Genomic DNA, 26,188 nt, shown 5'->3' with positions numbered 1-26,188 from the left:
GTGCTTTCTCAGTCATCATTAGACTGTAGATTACAAAATTTATTGAATTCAAATTTCACCACCTGCTGAGGCAGGTTTCGAACCTGGGATGTCCAAACAACTAGTGTGAATCAAACTGGTAAAAGAATGAAGAGTGTGTTCTGAAGAAGAGTCACTGGACCTAAAATGTTAACTCTGCTTTCTCTCCATACATGTTGCTGGGCCTGCTAAGTTTTTGCCTTCTTGCTCACCCATAGTGAAAGCTGTTACACTGTAAGCTTTGCATAGTCAGGAAGAAGTGATCCCATCCAGAGTGAGACACAGCAGAGTGAGTATATTGTTTGGGGAATTTGGAGGTACCTTGGGAAATCAGTGTAGAGGGCAAGAGGTGCTTTTTGCTTGCTTTTTATTGGCTCATATTTTTTTTGTTAAAAAGGGTAAATTGAAGGCCAGGATCAGAGTCCAACACAAAAGAGTGCTTTTCACATGAAGACCATAAGTTCATTGATTGGTGATAACTAATAATTTGTCTTTCTAATATCAGTTACTTTCAGATTGAAGATAAAAAAGGGAAATATTTTCAGGCTACAAACTAAAAGACCAGCATAAATTTTTGAAAAATCCAATTAGAAACCAAGTAAATAAAATAAAGATGTAGGGTCAAGCAGTGTGTTGTAACTGCATGATGTGGGAGCTGGTGGAGTTCATTCATAGCGATCAAATCTGTGGCAAGTGTTGGTTGCTTCAGGAACTCAGGCTCAGAGTTGGTGAGCTGGAATCTGAGCTTCAAACCCTGCCCCACTTCAGGAAGGGGGAGTGTTACCTGGACACCGTGTTTCAGGAGACAGGCACATCCCTTAGATCAACTATCTGAAATTTGGTCAGTGGTTGGGGATGATAGGGTGTGACTGTGAGGGAGGCAGCTAGAGGGATCCAGGAGGTAGTGCTGAAGGAGCCTCAGTCCTTGAGTTTGTCTAACAGGTTTAAGATTCTTGCTCCCTGTTGGATGAGAGCAGGGGTTGTAAGGGTAATGAGCAAACTGACCATGGCACCATAGTACACAGAGCCATTCAAGAGGGGAGAAAAGAGAAATGTAGTTGTAATTGTGAATAGCAAAGTCATGAAATAGACACTGTCTCACTGTTCTCTGTGGCCAGGATCATGTTGTCTGTCTGGTCCCTAGGTTCAGGATATCTCATCTGAGCTGCAGAGGGCCTTGGTACGGGAGGTGAAAGATCCAGTTGTCATGGTTCATGTCGGCACCAATAATTTTGCGAGAAGGACAAAACAGGTTCTGCTGAGGGAATATGAGCAGTGAGGGACTAAATTAAAAAGCAGAACCAAATCTCTGAGTTACTATCTGAGCCATGAGCAAATTAACAAGATTAAATATTTAAATATGTGTCTCAGAGATTGGTATGGGATGAAGTGGTTCAAATTTATGGGATATTGGCACCAGTTCCTTAGAATTATAGAAACCCAACAGTGTGAAAACAGGATATTTGGCCCAACAAATCCACAATGACCCATTCCCCTACCCTATTACTCTACATTTCCCCTGCCGAATGCACCTAACCTACACATCCTTGAACACTATGGACAATTTAGCATGGCTAATCAACCTAACCTGCACATCTTTGGACTGTGGGAGGAAACCAGAACACCCGGAGGAAAGCCACACAGAAACATGAAGAATGTACAATCTCCACACAGACAGTAGCCTGAAGCTGGAATCAAACCTGCGTCCCTAGCGCTGTGAGGCATCAGTGCTAACCACTGAGCTACCGGCTGGAAAGGCGGGAGAGATTCCACTGGGATGGGCTCCGCCTGAATCATGCTGGGATCAGAGTCCTCGCAAATTGCATAACTAGGGTTGTGGATAAGGCTTTAAACTAAATGTTTGTGGGGTGGTTTCAGTTGCATGGAAAATTAGGGAAAACAGGGAGGACTCAGCAGACGTTATTGAAGGTTCCAGAACATGTAATAGGACAGAGATTATGGAAAGGGTCAGGAATCTAACGTCATGCACAGCAGATAAGGAGACAACTATGAGAAAGGGTTCAGACAACACAGGATTGAGTGAATTGTGCTTAAATGCATACAATATATGAAACTAGGTAAATGAGCTTGTAGCGTAAATTGAAATTGCCACATACGATGTTGTGGTTATCACAGAGGTGTGGCTGCAAAGGGATCAGGGCTGAGAACTAACTATCCAAGGATACACAGTCAATCAAAAGGACAGGCAGATGGGCAGGGGTAGCTTGCTTTGACAGTAAGAAATGAAATTAAGAAAGCAAGATGTAGTATAGACTCGGAAAGTGTCAAATCTGTGTGGGTATAGTTGAGGAACCATAAAGGGAATAAAACTTTGATGGGAGTTGTCTAGCAGGAGTCAGGATTTAGGGAAGAAAATAAATTTGGTGGTAGAAATGGTATGTAAGAAAGGCACAATTACAATTATTATGGGGGACCTCAATATGCAGGTAGACTGAGAAAATCAGTTTGACCGTGGATCTCAAGAAAAGGGATTCATAGAATCTCTACAAGATGATTTTTTATTTGGAGCAGATTCTGGTAGAATCCACTAGGGAACAGGCAATTCTGGATTTGATGATGTGTAATGAGGCTGATTTGATTAGGGAGAAATGAAATAAGAGAGTAAGCTGGCTAGTAATAAAAGAGAAGATTGCAAGAGTTTCTTTAGATATATAGAAGTAAGAGAGAGGCAAGAGTGGACATTTTACTGCTGGAAGATGAGACAGGAGAAGTAGTAATGGGAACAAAGAAATGGTGGAGGAACTGAATGGGAGAAACTTTGCATCAGTCTTCACAGTAGAAGACACCAGCAGCATACCAGAACTTCAAGAGAGTCAGAGGTAGTGGTGAGTGGAGTGGCCATCACTAACAAGAAGGTGCTGGGGAAGCTGAAAGACCTGAAGGTGGATAAATCACCCAGACCAGATGGACTACATTCCAGAGTTCTGAAGGAGATAGCTAAGGAGATTGTAGAGACATTGTTGGTGGCAATCTTTCAGAAATTACTGTATTGGGGATGGTCCCAGAGGACTGGGAAATGGCTAATGTAACCCCTGTTTAAGAAGGGAGGGAGGCAGAAGACAGGAAACTGGCCAGTTAGTCTGGTCTTGACAGTTTGTAAATTTATAAAGTCCATTATTAAAGATGATATTGCGGAGTACTTGGATGTGCATGGTCAAATGTGCTGGGTCAGCACAGCTGTGTCAAGAGGAGGCTATGCCTGACAAATCTATTAGATTTCTTCGACAAGGTAATGAGCAAGTTAGACAAAGGAGAGCCAGTGAATGTGATCTATTTGAATTTCCAGAAGGCCTTTGACAAGGTACCACACAGGAGCCTGCTAAATAAGATCAGAGCCCATGGTGTTAAGGGCAAGATACCTGCATGGATAGAGGATTGGCTGACTAGTAGAAAACTGAGCGTGATGATAAAGGGGTCTTTTTCTAGATGGCAGCTGGTGAATAATGGAGTTCTGCAGGGGTTCATGTTGGGACCACAACTATTCATGTTAAACATTAATGATATGGATAAAGGCACTGAGGGCATTGTTGTTAAGTTTGCAGATGAGACAAAAGTAGATGGAGGGGCAGGTAGTGTTGAGAAAGCAGGGTGACTGCAGAAGGACTGTGTTAAAAGAGTCAGCAAAGTAGTGGCAGATGCAATACAATGTGGGAAAGTGTGGGGTTATGCACTTTGGTCGGAAGAATAGGGGCCTAGACTATTTTCTAAATGGGGAAGGGCTTTGGATATCTGAAGCACAAAAGGATATCAGTCATCATTCAAGATTTTTATAAAGTTAATATGCTAGTTCAATTGGTAGTTAGCAAGGCAAATGCAATGTTAGTATTCATTTCAAAAGGGCTAAAAGTCAAGAGCAGAGATGTACTGCTGAGGCTGTATAAGGCTCTGGTCAGATGGCATTTGGAATATTGTGAGCAGTTTTGGCCCCCTGTATCTAAGGAAGGATGTCTGGATGTGGAGGTTGACAAGAATGATCCCAGGGATGAAGATTTTGTCAAATGTTAAATTATTGAAAATTCTGGGTCTGTACTCAATGGAGTTCAGAAGGATAAGGAGGGTATCTGATTGAAACTTGCAAAGTACTAAGATAGAGTGTGTTTCCACGAAGAATTTTCCATGAATGGGAGAAGCAAGGACTCGAGGACACATCCTCTACAGGATGGCCCCTTAGAACGAGATGAGGAGGAATTCCTTCAGCCAAGGGGTGAAAAATCTGTGGAACTCATTGCTGTAGAGGGCTATGGAGGCCAAGTCATTCAGTGCATTTAAGAGAGAGATCAATAATTTCTTGATTGGTAAAAGGATTAAAGGTTATGGGGAGAAGGCAGGAGAATGGGGTTTGAGAAACATATAAGCCATGATTGAAAGGTGGAGCAGGCCTGATTGGCCAAATAGCTCGATTCTGCTCTTGTATCTTATGGTCTTATGGATCAGACTTTCCTTCAGGCACAAAACCAAGAAGATAATTGCATAAAACTGTCAGAAAATAATACAGTACTATCCAGTTATTCTGGGGCAAAGATGAAATTCTATTTACAATAGCTTGTACAAGATAATAGTATAATGCAGGTCACCTGGTTGCTCTTTGTATCTTCATGAATATCATTGCTCGGGGTTTGTATTCACAACATCAACTGATTTGCATGTCCAAATAATTGAGTACTCATTGTCTTTTTTAAAGATTTTTTTGTTTGACTAACTGCTGTAGACACAAACTGGATCATAAAGCATACAATCATAGAAATTACACCATAATGTTAATCCTAGCTCTTCAATTTAAACTCCAACGCTAATACTTCACGTTTTTAATCTTCAAATACTTACGCGATTTACTTTGAACTGGACTGTATGGCCTCAGGCTCAATACCAACTGTTATAAAGCTTCTCTGTTCTAATAACTGCATAACTGCATGTGAAGACACATCTTTCAACATCATTCGACTTCCCTGTGTTTTTCTCATGCTAATCCTGTGCTTTTGTTCCCTTGTGCTAGTTCCCAAGAATACCATTGCTCTGCTTAACATCTGATCATGAACACACACATTTAGACTTACTGTTTGTTTTCTGTCCCCATTGCTTCTTTTTACATCCATGTGGCTACCTTCCATATGATGTTCCTCAAATACTATATGAGATTTCATATATGCCTCCTTACTAACATCCCTGAAAATCCTTTATAAATAAGATTAGATTCATCTAAATCCCTCTGTTTTAAACTATGAAAATGGAATCTGGGTAATCCAAGATGGGGGATGGGAAAAAATTGTGTCTGTAAGGGCGGCTCCTTTTTTGAGGTATTTTCAGTGTTGGAGCTGATTTCTTCGAATTCTAGGATCTGTAGTTACTGTCTAAGCTGTTATAGAGTCATAGAGTCATAGAGATATACAGCACAGAAACAAACCCTTCAGTCCAAATCATCCATGCCAACCAGATAACCCAACCTAATCTAGTCCCATCTGCCAGCACACAGCCCATATCCCTCTCACACCTTCCTATTCATGTACCTATCCAGATGCCTTTTAAATGTTGCAATTGCATTAGCCTCCACTACTTCCTCTGGCAGCTCATTCCATTCACGCACCACCCTGTGTGTGAATATGTTGCCCCTTAGGTCTCTTTTATATTTTTCCCTCTCACCCGAAACCTATGCCCTCTAGTTCTCGACTCCCCCACCCCAGGGAAGAGACTTTGTCTATTTATCTTATTCACGCCCCTCATGATTATATAAACCTCTACAAGGTCACCCCTCAGCCTCCGAAGGTCCAGGGAAAGCAGCCCCAGCCTATTCAACCTCTCCATATAGCTCAACCCTGGCAACATCCTTGTAAATCTTTCCTGAACCCTCTCAAGTTTCACAACATCCTTCTGATAGGAAGGAGACCAGAATTGCACGCAATATTCCAAAAGTGGCCTAACCAATTACCTGTACAGCTGCAACATGATCTCCCAACTCCTGTATTCAATACTCTGACTAATAAAAGAAAGCATACCAAACACCTTCATCACTACTCTACTTTCAAGGAGCTATGAACCTGCACTCCAAGGTCTCTTTGTTCAGCAACACTCCCCAGGACCTTACCATTAAGTGTATAAGTCCTGTTAAGATTTACTTTCCCAAAATGCAGCACCTCACATTTATCTAAATTAAACTCCATCTGCCGCTTCTCAGCCCATTGGCCCATCTGATCAAGATCCTGTTGTAACCTGAAGTAACCTTTTTTGCTGTCCACTACACCTCCAATTTTGGTATCATCTGCAAAAATACTAACTATACCTCTTATGCTCACATCCAAATCATTTATATAAATGACAAAAAGTAGTGGACCCAGTACTGATCCTTGTGACACTCCACTGGTCACAGGCCTCCAGTCTGAAAAATGACCCTCCACCACCACCCTCTGTCTTCTACCTTTGAGCCAGTTCTGTATCCAAATGGCTAGTCCTCCCTGTATTCCATGAGATCTAACCTTACTAACCAGTCTCCATGGGGAACCTTGTCGAATGCCTTATTGAAGTCCATCTAGCTCACTTCCACCGAGCTGCCCTCGTCAATCCTCTTTGTTACTTCTTCAAAAAACTCAATCAAGTTTGTGAGAGATGATTTCCCATGCGCAAAGCTATGTTGACTATTCCTAATCAGTCCTTGCCTTTCCAAATACATGTACATCCTGTCCCTCAGGATTCCCTCCAAAAACTAGCTCACCACCGATGTCAGGCTCACTGGACTATAGTTCCCTGGCTTGTCTTTACCGCCCTTCTTAAACAGTGGCACCACATTAGCCAGCCTCCAGTCTTCCGGCACCTTACCTGTGACTATTGATGATACAAATATCTCAGCAAGGGGCCCAGCAATCACTTCCCTAGCTTCCCACAGAGTTCCAGGGTAAACCTGATCAGGTCCTGGTGATTTATCCACTTCAAGACATCCAGCACTTACTCCTCTGTAATCTTGACATTTTTCAAGATGTCACCATCTATTTCCCTACATTATACTATATATCTTCCATGTCCTTTTCCAAAGTAAACACTGTTGCATAATGCTTGTTTAGCATCTGCCCCATCTCTTGTGATTCCAAACAAAGGCTGCCATGCTGATCCTAGTTACTCCTCCTAGTTACCCTTTTGTCCTTAATGTATTTGTAAAAACCCTTTGGATTCTCCTTAATTATATTTGCCAAAGCTATCTCATGTCCTCTTTTTGCACTCCTGATTTCTCTCTTAAGTATATTCCTATTGCCTTTAAACTCTTCTAAGGATTCACACAATTTATCTTGTCTTTACCTGGCATATGCTTCCTTCTTTTTCTTAACCAAACCTCAATTTTTTTAGGCAAAAGTGAGGACTGCAGATGCTGGAGATTAGAGACAAGATTACAGTGGTGCTGGAAAAACACAGCAGGTTAGGCAGCATCTGAGAAGCAGTGAAATCGACGTTTTGGGCAGGAGCCCTTCATCAGGAATGAGGCTGGAAGCCTCAGGTGTGGAGAGATAAATGGGAGGGGCTGGGGCTGGGGAGAAGGTAGTTGGGAGTGCAATAGGAGGATGGAGGCAGGGGTAAAGGTGACAGGTCAGACAGGATGGTGGAGTGGATAGGTGGGAAGGAAGATTGACAGGTGGGACAGATCATGAGGATGGTGCTGAGCTGGAAGGTTGGAACTGGGCTAAGGTGAGGGAAGGGGAAATGAGGAAACTGGTGAGGAAACGTTGATGCCCTGGGGTTGAAGGGTTCCGAGGCGGAAGATGAGGCGTCATGTGGTGAGGCAGTGGCGGTAGAGGAGGCCCAGGACTTGCATGTCCTCGGCAGAGTAGGAGGGGGAGTTGAAATGTTCAGCCACAGGGCGGTGGGCCTGACTGGTGCGGGTGTCCTGGAGATGTCATTCCCTACACTAACCAGCCATTCCTTTAGGGGATGCTGTTTCTAAAGTGTGAACCTTTAAACGTGTGTTGACTTTATCACGATTGCATCACCAACACTTTAAAGTGATTTGTTGTATTGTTTTGGAACTTTAGGGGAAAAAATCAAAACAACGGCCCTTTAAAAAGGAGGTTGACAGAAAGGCAGTGACCACATGGGAAGTGATTCAAACGGAGAAAGAAACCCAGTAGTGACCTGCACAGCTGTTGCCTTTGCTGGCTGGTTTCAAGTATCTCTGGACATCGGAGTTTGATCTAAGAACAGCAAAATTAAAGAACTGCCAGAGGAAGTGGTGGAGTCTGGTACAATTATAACATTTAAATGGCATCTAGATGGGTATATGAATTGGAAGGGTTTAGAAGAATATGGACCAAATGCTGGCAAATGGGACAAGATTAATTTAGGAAATCTGGTCAGCATGGATGAGTTGGACTGAACGGTCTGTTTTCATGCTGTACGTCTCTATGACACTAATTCTTTAAAATCACTGATTATCTATCCCAAGAAAAAAAAAACAAATTTACTACCATCTTAATTTTGATTCAAATTATTCTTCCAATAGCCTTCCAATATTCTTCCAGTATCCCATGGCTCCAATAGGGTGCCCGGAATTGAATGCAAATATAACAATGGCCCACAAGTTTCTCAAAGTGTTGAGATTAAAACTTGCATCTTTAGAGCCAGTATCATTGTGTCCATTGTCTTTACATACAGTTGAATGGAATCATTTAATTTAAATTAACTCTATGGCTACCATAAAACAGGAAAATTCAGGACAGGCAGAATATGTGAAGAGGGTTATCATTTTGCATCCAATATGCTGTTCTTCTCTTCTGAGGCTGCCAGACCTGTTGGGATTTCTCCAGCATTTGCTATTTTGCAGCTGTCTGTGATTACCGTATATTGGAGTCTGGAGATGTTAAATGGTATGTGAAAATGAACACAAAAAAACATACCTTTCTGACATGACTCAGGCTGAAGTACAATGTTTCTCTTGTGCCTTTGGTAAGTGCAGCTATTTCTCTTAGTCTGCATGAAAAGGAACGTGACATTTCTTCTTCATCTGCAAGAACTGTTATAAAGCTGTTCAATGATTCCTCCTTTGAATCCTCCCACTTCCTCCAGACGAAAGGAGTAGCCATGGTCACCCACATGAGCCCCAGCAATTCCTGTCTCTTTGTCGGTTATGTAGAACAGTCCATCTTCCGCAGTTACACCGGCACCATTCCCCACATTTTCCTCCTCTATACTGATGACTGTATCAGCGCCACCTCGTGCTCCTACGAGAAGGTTGAACAGTTCATCAACTTCACCTACACATTCCACCCCAACCTTAAGTTCACTTGGACCATTTCAGACACCTGCCTTCCCTTCCTGGACCTCTCCATCTCCATCAATGGTGACTGACACAACGCGGTCATCTTCTACAAACCCACTGATTCCCACAGCTGTTTACACCACATCTCCTGCCAACCTGTCTCCTGTAAAAACACTATCCCTTACTCCCAAATCCTCCACCTCTGCCTTATTTGCTCCCAGGAGGACCAATTCCACCACAGAACACACCAGATGGCCGCCTTCTTCAAAAACCACAATATCCCCTCCCACGTGGTCGCCGATGCCCTTCAGCACATCTCATCCACTTCCCACACCCCGCCCTCGAACTCCACCCTTTCAACTGCAACAAGGACAGAACCCTCACCCCAGTCCTCACCTTCCACCCTGCCAACCTCCATATATATCACATATTCTCCGCTGTTTCAGCCACATACAAATGGACCCCACCACCAGATATATATTTCCCTCCCCTCCCCATCCGCTTTCCGTAAAGACCATTCCCTATGCAACTCTCTTGTCAGGTCTACGACCCCACCAACCCACTCTCCCCTCCCGGCACCTTCCCCTTCCACTGCATGAATTACAAAACCTACGCCCACATCTCCCTCCTCACCATACACATCCATCAGAGTTTTATCTGCACTTCCACACGTCATTTACTCTATCCATTGCTCCTGATGTGGTCTCCTCTATGCTGGGGAGACAGGACACCTACTTGCAGAGTCCTTCAGAGAACATCTCTGGGACACCCACACCAACCAAACCCACCACCCCGTGGCCGAATACAACAGCTCCCCCTCCCACTCCACCAAGGACATGCAGGTCCTGGGCCTCCTCCGTCACCACACCCTAACCACTGACGCCTGGAGGAAGAACACCTCATCTTCCACCTTGGGATCCTCCAACCATATGGAATTCACTTCCTCATTTTCCCTCCCCCCACCTTATCCCAGTTCTAACCTTCCAACTCGGCACTGCCCTCATGACCTGACCTACCTGTCCATCTTCCTTCCCACCTATCCGCTCCACCCTCCTCTCTGACCTATCACCATTACCCCCAGTTCTGTCTACCTATCGCACTCTCAGCTCCTTCCCCCCAGCCCCAACTCCCCCCCCCCCCCCCCCACATTTATCTCTTCAATCTCTCAGCTCACAAGCCTCATTCCTGATGAAGGGATCTTGCCCAAAACGTCGATTCTCCTGCTCCTCGGAAGTTGCCTGTCCTGCTATGCTTTTCCAGCATCCCATTCTCAAACTATTCAATGTCAAGTGTATCCTTACCAAACGTTTTGTTAAGGAAAGAATGTGAAAAGCTAATTACCAAATTAGGACTATGCTAGCACTTTGCATAAAGATCTAGGAGTTTCACTTTGGGCTGAATCTTTTAAAGGAAAGAGTCACTGCCCACCGCATAACATAATAAAAGTTTGGTGTGTTCCTGCTGGCCCTGAATGAACACAGTTAAAACTATTGGACCTTTACTTGGCTCGAGGCCAGACTTCCACCCTATCAGAGAGCTAGTGGCCAACCAAGTAACTGGAGGGTCTCATGCATCAACAGAGCCCCTTGGAATAATGGCCACTGTTGGGACTGCATGTGGTCTTGAAGAGAAGGCTTTGGTGGAAGCAATTCTGGGAGTCAATGGGAGCTGTCTGGCAGGCCCTGGTGAAAGAATTGTTTTGATGGGGTGGGGTGGGGGCAAATGAGGAAATATAAGGGCAGGAGGACCCAGGTGAAGACAATACCTCCAATGTGTCCAGGATACCCTCATTAGGAAGCACAGCCCTCGCCTAGCCGTGGATTCTTGGCATGGGCTAGTGGTGGTGTGGAATTCCTTAGATGGTCATTGGCCATTAAATTGCCAAAAGTATTTAGAAAGGAACATGTAAAAGCAAATTGTTAGAAAAAGGAATAGTAGGAGTAAGCAAGAGAAAAGGTGCATCTCTCTCTCTCTCTCTCTCTCCTGGCTGTTTCTTCCAAGTCCAATACCTCAATATTTGGACTATTTGTAACAATCTTAAAACAAAACTAAGATGTGACCTCAATTCAAAGGCCTGGATCTAACTGAATTTATATCCAAATGGAAGTTTGGTATGAAGAGGTTTCCAATGGTCTATGGCTTTCAAAGATTCAGCTTGGTCCAAAAGAGATATAGTTTCTGAAAGGATTCATCAAACTTTATCCTTTGTTTCACAGACCATTCGGAAAGAAGGATATTTATCTCCTTTTTTTTAATACCATCTCCACAGAGTTTGTTGTTTGTGTCTGTCATGTGAATGTGTTTGTCTGGGATTAGGGGGATACAGTTCTAATTTTGGTCTAAGGTTTGGTTGAGAGAATCTAACCATTGCCTGTTGATATTCAATGGCATTACTATCACTAAATCCATGACTATCAACATTCCGGAGAATTACCATTGACCAGAAACTGAACTGGACCAGCCATATAAGTACCATGGCTACAAGAAAAGGTCAGAGACTAGGGATCCTTCAGTGAGTAACTCACCCCCTGACTCCTCAAAGCATGCCCATTATCTACAGCGTAAATGTCTGGAGTGTGGTGGAATACTTCTCATGTTCTTGGATGACTATAGTTTCAATAACACTCAAAAGCTTGACAACATCCATAACAAAGCACAAAGCAACTCACTTGATTGGCATCATATTTACAAACATTCACATCCTTTACAACAGCGCACATTAGAAGTAGTGTGTACCATCTATAGACTGCATTGCAGTAACTCCCCAAGGCTCTTTTAGCAGGGCCTTCCAAATGCACTATCAATACCATCCAGAAGGCCATGGGCAGCAGATACATGGGATCATCACCACCTCCATGTTCCACTCCAAGCCATGAACCATCCTGACTTGGAAATTTATCACTATTCATTCAGTGTTGCTGGGTCAAAGTCCTCCCTTCCGAACAGCAACTGGACTGCAGTGGTTTAAGGAGGCACCATCTTTTCAAGAGCAACTACAGATATGCAATAAATGCTGACAGGCCAGCGATGCCCAAATCCCCTGAATTAATAAACAAGAATATGATACAATGAGCTATTCTTGACAGTTTGGAAAACTGAATGCGGATCTCCTCAGAGACAGGATTGCCTTTCACATGAGAGATCATAGAATCCTACAGTTCAGCCTATTCAGTCTGCACTGACTCTACAAAGGACGTCCCACCAGACTCAGTAACCCCACTCTAACCCCATAAAACAGCTAACCTTCCTGGCCTACACATCCCTAGATACTATGGAGCAATTTACCATGGCCAATCTTCCTAACTTGCACATGTTTGCAAAACACTCAGCCACCATACCACCCACAGATCCTGCTGTGAAAGGTCATCTGCTAAGAAAGGAGAATGCTCTCAAAAAAGGTATCAACATGTGCAGAAGTTCTAAGGTTGTCAATTATCACTTAGATAATATTAATGACAGAACAGGTGAGGATATGCAAATATTACAGACTGAACAAGGACAAGCGGCACGGTGGCTCAGTGGTTAGCACTGCTGCCTCACAGCACCAGGGTCCCAGGTTCGATTCCAGCCTCGGGCAACTATCTGTGTGGAGCTTGCACATTCTCCTGTCTGCATAGGTTTCCTCTGAGTGCTCCGGTTTCCTCCCACAGTCTAAAGATGTGCAGGTTAGGGTGGATTGGCCATGATAAATTGCCCATAGGTTAGGTGCGTTAGTCACACGGAAATGGGTCTGGGTGGGTTACTCTTCGGAGGGTCGGTGTGGGCTTGTTGGGCTGAAGGGTCTGTTTCCACACTATAGGGAATCTAATAATATATTAGAAAAGGAAGAAATGTCTAAAAAACACCAGGAGAAAGTCAAAGCCAGATAGCTGGACACAAAAATTACATAGGGCTACACCCTTAAGGAAAAGAAGCATGTCCACCATAGGAAGAGTAGTGCTCTAACTGCAGACGTTGAATCACTTTGCACACGAGAGTTCAGCTGGAAAGAAGCAAAGCAAATCTATAAAGATGGCTGCTTGACAGAAGTCAGGCAATGAATCACTGAATCACATACAGTACAAGGTTGACATTGTTAGACCTAAAGGTGATAAATGGTTTGTGGCTATTAGAATGATTAATGCAGAAAGAGAGCATCAAGCAAATGTGAAGTACCAGTTAGATACCGATGATACATGCAACGTTGTCAGTTTTGAAGAACTGTGTGAAGTTGCTCAAGATGGTGATCCAAAACTGTAGCTTGAAAGTGAGGTTGTGGCCAGATGATGGAATGAAACTCATCTTAGGAGGACAAGTGAAGTTGAAAGCCCAATTCTCTCAACGGGAAGTATGAAGATCTGGAGCTCTGGATTGCAGACATTAAGCAAAATCTACTCATTTAACCTTAAGTAAGTCTAAAGTTTGGATTGATAACCTTAAACATGCCAGAAGATATTTGAGCCATTAAGTCATTCCTTCTGATCAGATCCCAGAGGATTATAAAGATGTTTTTACAGGCCTTAGAAGTCTTTCTGGTGAATATCATGTTAAAGATGAGAGTAGGAGATCAGGTCAGTATCTGCTGAGGAGAGTTCCAGCTGTCCTCAAGTCCAAGCTGAAAGACAAGAAAGAGGAAATTGAGACCTCACAGATGCAGAAAAGGTTCTGAAATTGGAAAGCAAGATAATAGTGCCAAGGTATCATTTCTAGAAGAGCTGGTGACTGCTGATATGCAAGTGAAAACAGAATAGGCGGTCATCACTGAACAGTAGAAGCAAATGCGTGATAAGAAAAAAATGATGAAGATGATGATGTAGTTGAAGATGCCTGAAGTCAACAGGGATGCAACGGTCAAGAGATGTCAAATGATTGCAAGATGGTTTGAGAAAGCAACCAAAGTTCTCACCTAATTTGTCATCAGCGTTTGAATATTTATGCAAGCTCACTGATAACCAGTTATATTTTCACCCAGGACATTAACACAAACTGAAAGGTGCTATGTTCAGATTGATAAAGAATTCATGGCTGTTGCTTGTAAGCATTTTAATCAATACCTGGCTGGGAGGTACAGAATTACAGTGGACTCCCACTACAAGCCACTTCAAACCATCTTTATCAAAATACTTTGATCTGCTCCCAAACATCTGTAAAGAATGCTGCTTTGTTTGCAAATATATCATCTGAACATGACATGCAAGCAAGGGAAACACATGCACATTGCTAACTTGCTGTCAAGAGTAGCACTGCCCAAGAGGAAAGTTAACGATGCTCAGACAGATTGTTGAATCTGGAAAATGCAACAAGAAACAGCTTGACATGTTCTGGAAGTCGTGAACCCAGAACAGTTGTCGAACATGAAGGGGAAATGCCTTATTTAGATTCAGCCCTCACCACAGAAATTACACTCTTCAAGGAAGCAACATCACATCACAAATGAGATAGTAGACAAACTGATAGCAACAACTTGCATTCATGTCGTTCAAAGACCTGAACGCTTCAGAGATAATGAATGAAATGCACATGCAGAAACTGGTGGAAATTGGACAGACTAGAATTATCACAGGTATGTCAATGAATTATCCTTTTTTTGTTGATTAGGTACGTTAGGCAAACCTGTAGCTGCAAATGGTATGCATGCTCATTTCTTTTTGTTTATTTGTTTTTATGAAAAAAGGGAGCGCCAGAAAGCCAGTGTATACACTATGACCACAAATCTGCAAGAATCTGATTTCATTTTAACTTGTGGCAGCCATTAGACATATTACTTGAAACAATCACCGTGCTTCAAAAATGTCATGAGGCAACTATTCTTTTTATAATTTTCTCCTGCAGTCTACTGCCACTGAGCAAACAAATGAAATAGGCACAACAGCAAAACCTTATTGCCACAATTGTAGCAGTATCACTGCAAATCATCTCATGCAGTTTTTCACAGCTGAAAATCTGTTTTTCTAATTTACTATTCCTTCACATTACAAAATTAAATGCCAATGAGGCATTATTGGGAAATAATTACCTTACATTTTGTCAGCATTCCTGACATTAGATAAGAATGCTGTCACATTCAAACACAATGTGGATTTCCCATATCCTGTTCTGCCAAAGACCTTTGAAAATTGACCTAGTTAGAGTGACTCCCAAAGCTGAAAGCTGATGAGGCAAAACTGAGCGTATCTGGCTACATGTTCCACATCAGCTCAGTACACACACTCTTTTTTTTACTGAAATTTGAAAATTAGTGTTTTAACTGAAACCCAATGGTAAATTTTGAACTACATAGAGTTGAATCAGATGCACATTTTTAAAACAAACGGCTCAGTTTTTAATCAGGCAGGAAGCTCCAAGATAAGGCTTCATAAATTCTGGTGGTGTTAAGCCTCACTGGGGTAGTATACTAGAAATCAAGCCCCACCATTCCTGGAGTTATCACAAAATTTAAAAATTTTGTAAAAGTACACAAAATTCCCAAGTTTACTTGTCTTTTAGACCAAGGTAGGTAGACAGTGTGGCCAGGCTTCTGTACTCAAAATTAATTACTATGTATAACAAACAAATGGGTTTTATCTACAGATAACACTCATGAACTTTAGATATATCATTATACTAATTTTACACACACACACACACACGAAAGAGTGGGAAGGCAGTTCAATGGTCATTGAGATGATCCCTTTGACTTGTCAGCACCCATTGCTCCTTGATCTTCCTTCTCCTGGTACATTCAATGATTTGCAGGAGGAAGACTCCAAATGATAAGGGAAAATAAACTGGCTTTCTTCAAGCCTCTATAACATCTTGCTGATCATATTCTCCCACTCACTGTAAGCAGAAGTACTCATCACTACTGGGACATCTTGGGCTTCTTGCACTGGTGCCATATTTAAAAGGCAATCATGCACCTGGTCAAATGCTGTAGGAATGGATCTGCCCACCACAGTTAGTTTTATTTGTTCCAGATATGGCAGACAAGGGAAAATTGGGGCCTTAATTTGCAGATAGGGACCTGGAGGTGCTGGTAGATGGGGTGATGCAGAGGGCATCAGAGACAGCAGAGTAGGTCACTAACTGAGACCCTGTCAGCCTGGTCTTACACTGCCACCTGGGTCAGTGCAATTTCCATGGGCTGGAGAAATGTGCAATAATGCTGCAAGAAGGTTGATTATGTTCTTCACTCTGTCAGGTTAAGTGCCATCATCTTTTCTCTGCTACCTCAACTCACTCTATCTCTGTTACCGCACCCACTTCCCAACAGGATTCTCTAGCACTTCGACCCTCACATGTAGCAACAAACCTCACTCATTCCCCTCCACCCAAATCTCCCTTCCCGCCCCTCTGCACCTCCTACTCACTGACTTGGAACACCTCACCAGATTTCCTCCACCTACATCATAAATAACATCCACTTTCATCTTACTCACTGGCTCTCTTTGTTTCATTGCAGAAGGAAACACCTCATAATGATGCAGAAACAGCCATAAAAGGTGGCAAGGTGCACGACATTTAGCTCCTTACCCGTTACAAGGAGAGGATCCTGATCCTGATTGCCATGTCCAAGCCCCTGGACTTATGCTGGAGGCTCTCTTTGGTTTACTGTGCTGAGATCACCTGACTGAAGTGTGTCGCCCTTGACTTCACTAAGGATTGCTACACTTCTACTTTGAGATATGGCCATTTACTTGAAGCATGTACAGTGTATTTGTCATGTAAGCTGCTGCAACATGATGCAGGGAGTGAGATTGCAATAGCAGGGTGCCTTACAGCAACATGTCAAACCTTTTAACTGCTGAATGCTGATAAGCTACAAGGTTTTATATCTGCCCTCAAATGTATGGCAAGACAGAAGTGTTGTGAGCCTGTTGGTTTGGCTGAAGTGGCAGAGTGCAAAGGCAAGGCAAGAATGCTGTCAGCACTCAGGTGGACTCAAGCTGAGTGGATGCTAAGATGGCAGGTGAAGAGCCTCAAGAAGCAGACTGGTCCATTTGATGAACTGAATGCCTATTCCTGTGTGGAAAGCCTTCTTGCAGCAATATTGCATTAAAAGGTGCCAATGTGCCCCAAGGTGTAGCATTTAAGTGCATAAGTGTAATGACAATGGATTGGTGATGTGTCTGAGGGTGCAGATGATGTGTTGGATGTCACTGTCTATGTATGTGGAAAACATACATCCGTTGCCCATGACCTGAGCCATTGGTGCTGGACATGCTCAATGGTGGTCTGCAGGATGGTTTCATATTTCATTTTGTCTTTCAGGTCTAGTTTATATCTGACGGGTAGTAGAATAGGAGGGTGTATAATAATGAGGTGAGATGATGTAATAATGAAGGTGAAAATGAATTATTATTCCCATCAGTGGCATGGTGGCTCAGTGATTAGCACTACTTTCTCACAGCTCCAGGGACCTGGGTTTGATTCCACCCTCAGGTGATTGGCTGTGTGGAGTTTGCACATTCTCCCCTCAGTGGCATGGGTTTCCTCCGGGTGCTCTGGTTTCCTTTCACAGTCCAAAGATCTGTAGGCTGGGTGGATTGGCCATACTAAATTGTCCATAGTATCCAGGGATGTGCAGGCTACATCAATTAGCCATGGGAACGCAGGATTACAAGGTGTAGTGACTGGAACAAGGAAGACAGGTGGACTCATTGAATATGAGTTCCTCAATTGGGACTGTTAACCTAGTCTAATCAGGGAGTCCTGGCTGACAGATATAAACAGAAGTCTTAGGGGTTCTGCTCACTTTAGGAGCCAGTTCTAGACTAGCTGGGTCAATGTCATGCACAATGCATGTGTAAATAAAGGTGATTTTGTGACAGAGTACTGACCTTCATGGAATTATTTCAACAGAGGTGGAGTAGGGTGGTGGCTTTGGGTGGGATGCTTTTTAGAGAGTCAGTGAGGATTCAATGGGCCAAATGGCCTCCTCCACACCGTAACGATTCTATGATTTAATAGGCTTCTCACTGCTCACTAGTAAAAATCTTGTCTTGATGTCTGGAACTTAGTTGGAATTTGCAAATTGTTGGTTTTGATGTTGAGAAATGCCTCACTCAACTTCTCACGTGATTCTCTCAAATTTCTCACCATAGCCCAAGTCATTGAGGTTTTGAGGAAAGATTCCAACCATTATCTTTTAAAATTTTCAATGTATTTATTTAAAATTAATTCAAAAATCCTACCAGTTATGGAAAGAAAAGCAGCCAAAGTAAGAAATAAAACACAAAATAAAATAGAGTTTGCAAGAACTATGGCCGTGATTTGAAGTATGGTGTTAGATCAAGTTGTTTTGCTTGAATTTTATCATTTGGTCACTTTATATCTACACTCTATATCAGTTTTAGACGTTGTGATTATAGAGAATCCAAGAAATTGTACCACAAACAGAGTATTGAAATCACTGGAGCATTATGTAGAATTTAGCTAACTTGTTTCAAAGATGGTATATTAAATAAAACATAAATGTGTCAGCTGGTTGATCAATGTCAAGTACAATGAATTCAACTTGAGCTAAATATTATGTTAGAAAACCAACTTATCCACATAAGTTCCATCTTCAGTAACTAACAGAAAATAGGCTTAACACTGCCACCTAATTTTAAAATTGCATCTTTAAAATAGGCTGTACTGCTGAAGTCTCCCTTTGTAAATGGAATGTTAACATATTTCAAGTTATTTGATTATTGGAAGCACTGCTGTAAATAATTCCACATACCCAGTACTGCAAGAAGACCTAGATATGTGAAGCATGCTCTACATATATATTGTTCTTTTGAAGCAACTAGGTCACATAATGGATTAATATATTATCTATTCACCTTTCAAATTGTGTTTTAATCCAGTCCATTAGGCAGAGAAGTGTCATGAAGGAAATCCAGAGCTTAAAGCCTAAGCAGCTGAAGGCACAGTTGCCAAAGCTAGAAGAACTAAAATTGGGGTTGCACAACAGGCATGTTTCAAGTTGTGCAATATCTTCCCTGACTTTATACTGTTTTGCTTTTTTATTATTGATATTAACTGTGTATAACTGTATGAAATCAGCTCTTCGGGATGTCAATGTTTGTCATGCTATTACATACTTATCCTAAGTTTCAACAATTACTGAAAAGCTATTCTGTTCACTTAAAAAATGGAACCTCTGAAGCTGATTGGCTATTACAAAATAAATGACCACTGCACTGAATTTTAGCTGTTAGCTTAGACTACTGACCAATTTTTGGATGATCCAAAGACAAATGAGAGGCCTTTTGTACCCAATTTTACAGGTGATCCATCAGGTATCAAAGCATAAACACATTTCAATTCCAACTTTCAAATTATTCCAGAAATGGTTTCTTTTGGCATTTTGCTAGACAATTCATGAGTAACTTACAGAAAAAAATCAATGTTTATTACTCTTTTATACATAAAGTAACGCATATATACTATTATATCACAGTCTCACCAAATTATGAGTTCAAAAATTTTATCAAAACAAAATTCATAAGTAAGAAATACTGTTTGTTAGAGAAAAAAAATAACATTTCTCTGATGATCAGATATACGAGATGCCTAAGAATCCTGGCTGCAAAGATCTGGAGTAATTTTCTCTCCAGAATAAAACATAATAGGCACCATACTGCTGCACAACCAGTTTTCCAGTTAGTTCTGGATTGTATTTTGCAGAGTGCAGGAGTGAAGTGAAAAGAGCAACTCTTAGATATATGTAGTTCTGCTTTGTAATTAATGCCTCTGAATTACTTCTAGGGGAAGAAGACAAAATGTGGCTGATCTCTAAGACACTGCTAAACTAATTTATCTTAATTTGTCTTTACAAAAATACATTATTTAATCCAAATAATATATTTATCATTGCAGAAAAAAATTAGGGGGATGAAAATCTGTTCTAAACTTTATTTCGTTGGACTTTGTGGTGAAATATGCGTAATATGTATAACAATTGGTTTTGGAATGTTGACTTGTTTTTAAAAAAAGGCAGATGGATTTTGGTCACTTCCATCACGATTTTATTTCTTTTAACAAATCAGAAAATCAGTTGAACATTCAGTTCCAAGAAGACACATGAGTGCTGTAATGTAAACTGTGTGATTGATATATTTAATATCATTTATTGTAAGTTTAGGTTTCTGGCTTTTAAGAGAGTAGCTGATGGATTTCTCTGTGTCTGAAATTAATAATCAACTTGAAAGCATTTCTGCTCCCATGTTAATTTTTAAGACTTTTTTAACGGCCTCATTTCAGAATGAAGGGCTTTTTATGCATCACTAATGAAGTTTATTTTGTTTCTCTTACATTGTTTTGTGACCTAGCAAGGTTTGTGAGAGACTTGTGGAACTTGTTTTTCTCTTAAAGCTCAAGGGAAATATCCAATGCTTAGAGGTACTTTGGTTTCAATTTTTCTTGAGAGTTGAGAAAATCTATGAAGTCCTTGGAACAGGATGCCTATGTAGACCTGTCCCCCAGAAATAGTGGAGGAGGCTCCCTGAGAGTAAATATTTAAAGTTAGTCAGCAGACCAAAAGTGTTGAGATCAAACTTTGAAGTGGGTACTTAAAGCTGAGGTGTATGATAGCTCTTGGAAGATGTTATTGGCAGTTCCAATCTAAAAGCTGAAGTCACAAGTGACTGAAACCTTCCCAAGATTTTTCACACAGGGCCTCCAATGTGGGTACCAAGAGTGTTTAGGTACTATTCAAAAGCTGTTTTGCTTATTTACGGCTGAAATGCTCTTCACCCCGATTTTCCTGCCTTCTCTCCATATCCCCTCAACTCATTACCAACTAAAAGTCTGCCTAACTTCTCCTTAAATTTACTCACTGTCCCAGCATTTACTGCACTTTGGAGTAGCAAATTCCATAGGTTCATGATCGTTTGGGAGAAGTAGTTTCTACTCAATTCTCTTTTAAATTTGCTACCCTTTATCTCAAGACTACAACCTCTTGTCCAAAAATGCCGCACAAGAGGAAGCATCCACTCCACATCTATTTTAAACACACCTTTTATCAAAGAATCATAGTCATAGAGATGTACAGCATGGACATGGTCCAACTCATCCATGCTGACCAGATGTCCTAAATTAATCAAGTCCCATTTGCCAGCACTTGGCCCATGTCCCTCTAAACCCTTCCTATTCATGTACCCATCTGGATGCCCGTGGGCGGCACGGTGGCACAGTGGTTAGCACTGCTGCCTCACAGCGCCAGAGACCCGGGTTCAATTCCCGCCTCAGGCGACTGACTGTGTGGAGATGTCCGATGGTGTGAACTGATAGAATGTTTATACTAGTGAGCTTAAGACAGCAAACAGAACAACAATTTTGATTTCAGTGCAGAAGCATCACTTTGTTTCTTCAGTTCAGTTCATAAAAATCCAGAATTCAGTTCAGAAGGTTGAATAGTTTCTGCAAGCAGGGGAACCAAGTTTTTTCAGTTGAGTTGAGTTGAATGCAGGGGAACCACTCAGCTCAGCACAAGTACTTTTAGTTGAATTCAAGCTGTGAGAGCTTGTGCAGAAGTCTTCAATTTGTGAGAACCAAGAAAATTTATGTCCTCAATTGCAAATGATTAATACCCTGGTCAAGTCTAAAAGGTCACAAAAGCTATTCTGGGTCTGTAGCAGGTGGTGAGGAACCAAACAAGAGAGAAAAAGATACTTGACCTCATCCTTACCAGTCTGCCGGCTGCAGATGTACCTGCACATGACAATAACATTAAAAGTAACCACTGCTAAGTCCTTGTGGAGATGAAGTCTGACCTTCACACTGAGAATACACTTCATTGCGTTGTGTGGCACTATCACTATGCTGATTAGGACAGACTTCAAACAGATCTAGCAATTAAAGGTATCCCTGACGTGCTGTGGGCCATCAGCAGCAGCAGAATTGTACTCCAGCACAATCTGCAACCTCATGGCCCAGCATATCCCACATTCAACGACTGCCATCCCAGGGATCAATTCTGGTTCATATGAGAGTGCAGGAGGCCGTGCCAGAAGCAACAACAGGCATACCTAAAAATGAGGTATCAACCTGGTGAAGCCACCAAACAGGACTAATGGATGCCAAACAGCATAAGCAGTAAGTGATAGACAGTGATAAGTGATCCGTTAACCAATGGATTAGATTTAAGCTCTGCAGTCCTGTCACATCCAGTCAGATGGTGGACAATTAAACAATTCACTACAGGAGGTGGTTCCACAAATATCCTCATCCTCAATGATGGAAGAACCTCACACATCAATGCAAAAGATAAGGGTGAAGAAATCGCAATGATCCAAAAGTGCCAAGTGGATGCTCCATCTCAGTCTCTTTCAGCAGTCCATAGCATCACAGTTGCCAGTCTTCAGTCAATTCAATTCACTCAATGTGGTATCAAGAAATGGTTGGAAATACTGGATACTGTAAAGGCCAGGGGCCCCGACAACATTCCAGCAATAGTACTGAAGACTTGTGATCCAGAACTTGCTGCTCCCCTAGCCAAGCTGTGCCTGTACAAATTCAACACCGAAATCTATCTAACAGTGTGAAAAGATAGCCTAGTTATGTCCTGATTATAAAAAGCAGGACAAATTCAACCCAGCCAATTACTGCCACATAGGTATACTATCAATCATCAGTAAAGGGATGGAAGGTGTCATCATCAGTGTACAAATAGCACCTGTTCAGCAATAACCTGCACAGAGTCACCCAGTTTAGGTTCTGCCAGGACCACTCAGCTCCTGACCTCTTTACAGCCTTGGTTCAAACATGGGCAAAAGAGCTGAATTTCAGGGATGATTGAGAGCGACAGCTCCTTGCTATCAAAACCACATTTGTGGCATCAAGGAGAGCTAGCAAAACTGAAATCAATGGGTATCAGGATGCAAACTCTCTATTGGTTGGAGTCATGCATGGCACACAGGAAGGTGGTTGTCATTGTTGGAGGTCAGTTTTCTCAGCTCCAGGACATCTTGCAGGAATTGCTTAGAGAAGTGTCCTCGGCCCAATCATCTTCAGCTGCTTCATCAATGACTCTCCCTCCATCATAAAGTCAGATGTGGGGAAGTGCGCTGATGAGTACACAATATTTAGCAGCTTTCCCAACTCCTCAGGTTTGAAGAAGTCCATGTTCAAATGCAACAAGATCTGGAAAATATCCATGCTTGGGCTCACAAGGGCGGCACGGTGGCACAGTGGTTAGCATGCTGCCTCACAGCGCCAGAGACCCGGGTTCAATTCCCGCCTGAGGCGACTGACTGTGTGGAGTTTGCACATTCTCCCCGTGTCTGCGTGGGTTTCCTCCGGGTGCTCCGGTTTCCTCCCACAGTCCAAAGGTATGCAGGTCAGATGAATTGGCCACGCTAAATTGCCCGTAGTGTTAGGTAAGGGGTAGATGTAGGGGTATGGGTGGGTTGTGCTTCGGTGGGGCGGTGTGGACTTGTTGGGCCGAAGAGCCTGTTTCCACACTGTAAGTAATCTAATCTAAGTAATCTAATCTAATCTAAGTGGCAAGTAGTATTCATACCACACAAATGCCAGGCAATGACTATCACCAATAAGAAACAATCTAACCACCACCCCTTGACATTCAATAGTTTCACTATCACTGAATACCGCACTATTAACATCCTGGGGGTTACCATTAACCTTGAACTCACCATATAAATGCAGTGGCTACAAGAGCAGATCAGATGCTAGGAATACTGCTGTGAGTAATACCTCCTGACTTCCCAAAGCCTGTCCACCACCTACAAAGCACAAGTGAGGAGTGTGATGGAATACTTCCCAATTGTCTGGATGGATGCATACTCTCAAGAAGAATGACCACCATCCAAGACAAAGCAACCTGTTTGATTGACATCACATTACAAGTATCCACTCCTTCCATCATCAACACTCAGTAGCAGCAGTGTCTACTATCTACAAGATGCACTGCAGAAGTTTGTCAAAGATCTTTAGACTGCATTTTCCAAACCCACAACCTCTCCCATTTGGAAAGATAAGGGCAGCACCTACATGAAAATACCGCAACCTGCAAGTTCCCCTCCAAGCCACTCTCCATCCTGACTTGGAAATATATCACCAGTCCTTCACTGTTGCTGGGTCAAAATCTTGAAATTGCCTCCTCACTGGCATTATCGGTCTACTGACAGCACATGTACTGCTGCGGTTCAAGAAGTCACCACCACCTTCTCAAGGCCAATGAGGGACGAGCAATAAATGCTGGCTGACCAGCAATATCCACATCCAATGAGTGAATAAAATGACCCAGAAATGTGGGGAGGAATTGTAAAATTGTCTCTGCAGTTCATGGAACAGAAGTAAGCAGAGACTTAAAGAGCAGAGATAGGAGCATATTTTCTACAACTTGAGTCTCTGTGATGGCTAATGCTCAGAAGCAGTTTTTAACTTTGCTTTGCTATTTGTGTTAAGATCTTTCTAAACAGTCCTATATATCAATATCATGTGTTTCCATTTTCTCTTTTAAGTGATAAACTTGTGTTCTGTTGTTTAAAGAATATTAGCAGTCTCGTGTGAATATGTTCAGTGACTTACCATCATGTAAACTAACTGAAGAAAATTAAACACATGACCTATCAAGTCAGGTTTTGTTCTAGGATCTGACATATCCAGTCATATCATCAGATGAGATTATAACAAACTGTACACATGATCAATAAGTAACTTTCATACAATCTTGTAGGTGTCTAACTCTATCTGTTGAAATGATACCAGCAAAGATTTTTAAGCACATTAAAAATTAATCCCAAATTGGAAGAAAAACACTGGCTTTTATGCAATACTCAAAGTGCATTTCTAATACAGTGCCCAACGGACATCTTATATAGTACCCAAAAACATACACAGATAGTACTCATACCAGAGTCCCTGACTATAACACCTCGAAAGATCTGTCACCTCCTCAAGCTTTTATCCCAACATTTTTGGTCTGAGACTAACACTAACTCTTTAATCTAAGGTAATCTAATTTGTTTTATCCCTCCCTTCTCTGCAGCACTGGTATAAGCATCTTCAATAAAGGACTTCAGAGGGCGGCTCTCTCTAAGCTATGGGTATTAATGTTAAAAAATCTTTCAAGATGCAGCTTGTTTATCTTGTTTTGTCATAATACCCTACCAACATACATGAAACCCATTAATTCTATCGCTTGGCCTCAAAAACTGATTTAAAGTAAATATCCATGGCTACAGAAATATTGAGAATTATTAACTTCAGACACAGAGGAAAAAACACCTCAACTATCGCAAAAGCCAAAAATATAAATTTACAATAAATTATATTTTAAATACTTTATAAAAATCACACAGTTTCCACATTGCACAAACACACTGCACTACAAAACTTATTAAACATCTATAGCATATTTTGAACCCCACAGAGGCAATGGCACAGTGGTATACAGTTAGGAGGGAGTTGCCCTGGGAGTCCTCAACATTGACTCTGGACCCCATGCCTTCAGGTTAAAAATGGGCAAGGAAACCACTGTCCTCCCTCGGCTGATGAATTGGCACTCCTCCTTGTTTAACAACACTTGGAGAAAGCATTGACGATGGCAAGGACCCAAAATGTATTCTGGGTGGGGAATTTCAATTTCCACCAGCAAGAGTGGCTTAGCAGCAGTATTAATGATTGAGCTCGTTGGGTCCTAAAGGACATAAAGAAATGGATAGGTTGGCATCTTTTTGATTGGAGTGTAGGAGGTTGCGAGGTAACCATATAGAAGTTTATAAAATCATGAGGGGTATAGATAGGTTTAATGGTAGGTGCCTATTCCTTACAATGGTGGATTTCAAAACGAGGGAACATATTTTTAAGTGAGAGGAGTGAGAGGTTTAAAAAAGACATGAGGGGCAAATGTTTTACCTGAGGGTGGTTCACGTGTGGTATAAACTTCCTGAGGAAGTGGTGGATGCAGGCATAGTTACAACATTTAAAAGATACTTAGGTAAA

General features: G+C 41.9%; 1 protein-coding gene across 1 annotated transcript in view; it reads right to left on the bottom strand.

The window, feature by feature from the left end:
* Positions 1–9,039, bottom strand: part of tnfrsf17 (TNF receptor superfamily member 17) — a 75,639-nt gene extending 66,600 nt beyond the window's left edge. Inside the window, exon 1 of the mRNA XM_087997615.1 lies at positions 8,910–9,039. The gene's annotated coding sequence lies outside the window, so the exon portion shown is untranslated. The remainder of the gene's footprint in view (positions 1–8,909) is intronic.
* Between the last annotated feature and the right edge of the window lie 17,149 nt (positions 9,040–26,188).

The sequence above is a fragment of the Chiloscyllium plagiosum genome, unplaced genomic scaffold (assembly GCF_037043375.1).
Source record: "Chiloscyllium plagiosum isolate Xiang-an unplaced genomic scaffold, Cpla_swu_hap1 HiC_scaffold_20, whole genome shotgun sequence".
In the NCBI taxonomy this organism is placed as follows: Eukaryota; Metazoa; Chordata; class Chondrichthyes; order Orectolobiformes; family Hemiscylliidae; genus Chiloscyllium; species Chiloscyllium plagiosum.
The sequence above is the reverse complement of the archived record's forward strand: the minus strand, read 5'-3'. Positions and strand labels throughout refer to the sequence as shown.